Source organism: Triticum aestivum, chromosome 4B (genome assembly GCF_018294505.1).
Source record: "Triticum aestivum cultivar Chinese Spring chromosome 4B, IWGSC CS RefSeq v2.1, whole genome shotgun sequence".
Taxonomy (NCBI): domain Eukaryota; kingdom Viridiplantae; phylum Streptophyta; class Magnoliopsida; order Poales; family Poaceae; genus Triticum; species Triticum aestivum.
The window spans coordinates 180438104-180442997 of NC_057804.1; the positions used below are offsets into that span (position 1 = coordinate 180438104).

Below are 4894 nucleotides of genomic sequence, written 5' to 3' on the forward strand. Positions count from 1 at the left end.
TGCTCAATATTTGGGAAGAGGACCAGGGCCTCTATATATAGAGATAGCCACCACAGTAGAGGGCATCTCAGAGAGTTATTGTCAGATCCAGAGGCGATCGAACTCACCCAAGTAGTTCACCACACCAACCCAGGAACACCTCTCGCGAGGCTGTTCTTCCTCTGTACTGTTCATCATCAGCCCCTGAGGCAATCCACCACACCACACACTGGATTAGGGTATTACACCACAACGGTTGCCCGAACCAGTATAAACCTTGTGTCCCTTGTGTTGTTCATCGTGTAGCTCACATTCACAGCGAGGCGTTGGGACATGGAACGGTAGGGGGAAGATCTTCGTGCGCACCCTAGAGTTCGAACCTTAAGGGTTTTGCCGGAACCCGATATCCGATAGTTGTTCATTATTAATCCAAATCGCAGGAAATAATATGTTAATTAGGAGAAAAAAATATTTCACATTGAACCTCATAGAAGGCATGCAGAGCTAGTCATCGAGCATCCATCATCTCCAAGGTTTTGACGTAAATGTCCAAAAGTTACACCCTCCGGTACTGTATGTTGCTTCAAGAAGTTGAGATTGTACCTCCAGATGAAATGAGCATATACTGAAATACTAATATATTGTAAGTTTATAACCACAGATTAACATTAGAAAATTGTAGCCTATTGCATCACATATCATGATATTGGTATATACATTTGTATAAGGAAAAAGGAAAATGAACTACCATATTTATGCAGAAGGAAAATAATCATGCTCGCATGAAAAGAGATGTAATTGCAGAAATAAGACACCTATTGTAGCATAACTAACTGTTAAGTTTGGATAGATAGAGAATAAAATTGCCAAATATGGGAGAGGGAGGACGACCGCAATAATGAGATGAGGGTGATGGTTGATTGTGGGGTCAATCTGGTGAGGGTTCAGTACTGCCAGCGGTAAGCACAGGAGGCGGCTGTGGTGATCATGGAGCCTGCAAGATTTGGAGAGTGAGTGGCCGGCTGGCCGCTACGACACTACCAGAGCACTCCGTAGTCAAGAATAAAGCAACCTCTTCCTCTTGCCCAGGCATACTACGTCCTAACCTCATCCTCCCAAATAATTTTCCCACGAAATTTCACAAGGGCACAGATGATTCCGATATTTATATGTATAGTGTTTCTAAAACAGTTTGACATTTGGAAAATTATTATTCCACGCGGGTGCAGCTATGAATTACTCCTATGCAGCTTGCTAGTTTTCTTCACCATCCAATTACATTAAAACTGAATCCGGTCAGGAAAAAAAAGCTTAGTAAACTGAATGCAGTGTGTTGTGTGCATCGACATAATAACTCATTAATATATAGCTCTGTGACCGGCAGAAACATTGGCTTTCAATAATGAAAATAGAGTATGTTTAACAGTCATTTACATGTTTAGTTCGTTGTAGTGGCAACCCAATGGGAGAACTTTGCATACTTAGACATTCGACTCACATTTTTTAACCAAAGTACATTTAATTCACTGAATAAAAAGGAAATAATTAACGAAACAAATGCAGTGGTTAGTTACCTGAAGTATACTACGCATACCTAAATGTGTTTCTCAACAGATTGTGTCACACATTTAGTAGTGAAATACAGATTGCAATGCACCCCTCTTTTTGTCCTCCATGACAACTTGATCTGCATGAAAGCAGCCAAATTCAGAACAAACAAAGGATACATAAAAAGACATATACAATATCTGGAACAAGGCACCGTGGTTAAACAAAGATGAACACGTCCCCGTCTGCCAAACAACAATAAATTGTTTGGTCAAATTTGTATTAATTACATCCACGTTGTGACGTTGTCTCCTACTACTGATCCTAGTCACAGGCCCGCACTCAGTCCTAGCCTCCTTCATGCTATGGTTAAGAGAGGAAAAACAAGTGAGAGAAAGAGGGTATGTGAGAGATGGGGTTATGTCCGAAATCAATCAATATGTACGAGTAAGTGTTAATTTACCCTCCCATAGTTCGGAAATTAGGGCTCGTATCTGTTTGATTTTAGGTAGATTACATTTTAAAATGGAGTGATTTGATCAAAATCTTTTTACGCCCTAGCTATCATCTGGAACAGAAGTAATTTTTCTTCCATCCTGAGGTTTGACAAGACCATGCTCCCCTAAGACATGTGTGCACTGGTTTTTGTTGATTTCAGTTTCGGGAGGGTTGTAGATGGTAGTCCCCCTTTTTATGTATTTTTTTCTGTTGCTTAGAACTGAATCAACTAATGCTTGCATTTGTTACTGTTCTGCTCAGCCTGTTGGTCAAATGTCTGCAAGACGTTTTTCTATCATCTCTATAAATATTGTTAATGTGTGAGAGGGAGAGATGTTGTCTATTCTTGTGTGTATTCTTCCGTATGGCCTCCAAATATGTGCTCCCTCCAGATGAGATACATCACATAATTTACTCGTTCTAGTTGGTACATTAACAAATCTACACAAAGCGATCAAGCAAGAGTAATTCCTACACTGATCTACATTTTCTAATTGCTCCCAGTCCACAACCTAGATGAAGCGACAAAAAAAAAAGGAAGGAGAGCGGGATTTAGGATTGAGAAATACTGTGTCCTGCTGCTAGACCGCAGGGCCTCGTGCTTGCTTCTTCACATCTATGACCTGTAGGCTACAGTGCACCAACGCTGCTGGCTTCTTCACCACCAAGCCTAGAAGAGAACCTGCATCTGAACAAACAAAACAACTGCCATGCCTGGAATCTGCATGAGTCGAGAGGAAGGGACAATAACTCTAATGAGGAGAATAGAAAGAAAAAAAATGCTATTTCTGCACGCCTTCAATGGCTGTGGTGGTGAACTGGTGATCCACTGAATAAGCGTAAAAGCAATGAGGGGTCACTTCACATGAACTGTGTACGCATCTGGTGGCACATAGGCTGGTGCCAGCGTTCTTCATCCATGAGCCTTTCTTCTCTAATGGCATGCCGCACGCATGCACTACTTCTGATGGGTCTCGTCGCCTGTAGGATGAAAAGAGACCTTGTCATCAGAGATCGAGGAGCGGCGGTGAGAAAAGAGAGGACATCAAGGGAGGAACAACAAGGGAAGGGGCAAACCGTCATCAGTAGCCATCCTTAGAGTCCTCACCGGCGGCGGGTGGTGAGGAGGCACTGGATGCGCTCATACCACCCTGTGCAGGCTCTGTGTCGGTCCCGGACGCGGCGCATCGCGGGCACGGCGAAAGGCCCATAGATGGGGCGACACACAATCAACTGGGAGTGTTGAGTAACGTGATTGTATTAGGAAACATAGGTTAGACTAGGAAATATTCTGGCTTGCCTTGTACTCCAAGTAGATCATGTACTCCTATATATATGCCCATGAGGCTCAAGCAATACAACAACTATTCCATCAATCTCCCTCCCTCCCTTCCGACATGGTATCTATCGCAAGTCGATCCTAAACCCTAGCCGCCGCCGCTTCCGCACTTGCGCGCCGCCCCTGGGGCGGTCGGCCTCCATGACCGCCGCCGGGGGCCGCGCCGCCCGTACCTAGGGTTCGTCCGCCGGCCGTGTTGGCCGGCTGCCCTAGAGAGTCTTTTTTCCCGATCCTTTGATCTGGGTTTTTCTCTCTCGCCGGTCGCTTTGATCGGCGTCTACTTTTTGGTTTTCCGGTCTTTGTGATCCGGTTTGCGTCGCCCATCGCCGCCATCGACCCCGTGCGCCTCTACTCCGACTTCGGCATCGACTACACCGGCGTCTTCACCGACCTGGCGGCCTCGCGCGTCGTCCACGCGTCTACCCGCCGGTCGCCCCGACCCGGCGGCCTCGCATCATGCGGCGGCCCTTCACCGCCGCCGTTCGCGTGACGGCCCGCCCGTCGATCTACGCCGGCCGTCACCGCCTCCTCTGACCGGGACTCCTGCATCTTCCCGACCCAGCGGCCTCGCGCCATGCGGCGGCCAATCATAGCCGCCCTGCCGTCCGCCGCCGCCGGCTTCATCTCGGACTCCGCCGCCACCACGCCTTCACCGAGCGGTGTCCCCGACCTCGCGCGCGATCGGCTTGATCACCCGCTCGCCGCCGCTATCAGCCTCATCTACGCCGCGCGACCGACCTGGCCCGTCGGGTACGCGCGCCTTCGCAGGTCCCGTGAAGATCGTCTCCGAGTTCAGCGCACCCCTCCGTCGATCGAGCAATAGGCTGCCGCTGCGTCACCCCGTCGGGCCGCAGCGCCGCCGCCCCGTGGTTCTCCTCCCGGCTGCACCGACCCGCGTCACCGCTGCGTCGCCCCTTCGGGCCGTAGTGCCGCGGCCCGCGGTCTACCGCCGCCCCGAGGTCGTCCACTCCAGGCCGTCCCCGTGGCTGCACCGACCCTCGCGCCGCCGCTGCGTCGCCCCGTCGGGCCGTAGCGAGCGTGGCACGCAGTCCACGCCGCCGTCTCGAGGCCGTACACGCGGTTGCACCACCCCGCGCTCCGCCGCTGTGCCGCCCCTTCGGGCTATAGCACCGCGGCCCGCGGTCCCTGCGACCGTCCCGAGGTCTTCCGTCGTCACCCCGACCTGCCCGCCGCCGCCACGTCGCCCCTTCGGGCCGTAGCGCCGCGGCCCGCGGTCCACCGCCGTCACCGCGCGTCGACCTCCCGTGGTATGCGCCGCGCGGTCTCCCTTGGCGCGGGAACGCCACCGTCCACGCCGGTCTTCGTCATGCTGTCAGGGTTCTTCGCCTACGTCGAGCACCGCCGCCGCACTCCTAACCTAGCCGCCGCCGCCGCCTTCAGGCCGCCGCTGCCGCTCTTCTTTGGCCGCCGCCGCCGCTACCTTTGTAGCCGCCGCCGCCGCCCGTCCACCCCCTTCGTCTTCGTCCAGCACCAGTTCGTCGCAAGCGTCGCCGTCATCTACCCCGACCG

The 4894-nt window shown here is 51.6% G+C and overlaps 1 long non-coding RNA gene across 1 annotated transcript; it reads right to left on the reverse strand.

Moving 5' to 3' along the window:
* Positions 1 to 435: 435 nt before the first annotated feature.
* Positions 436 to 3294, reverse strand: LOC123094697 (uncharacterized). The gene is made up of 4 exons (XR_006445922.1): positions 3103 to 3294; positions 2595 to 3006; positions 1554 to 1666; positions 436 to 604 (listed from the first exon to the last, which is right to left on the reverse strand). It is a non-coding gene; the product is annotated as an uncharacterized lncRNA (long non-coding RNA).
* Between the last annotated feature and the right edge of the window lie 1600 nt (positions 3295 to 4894).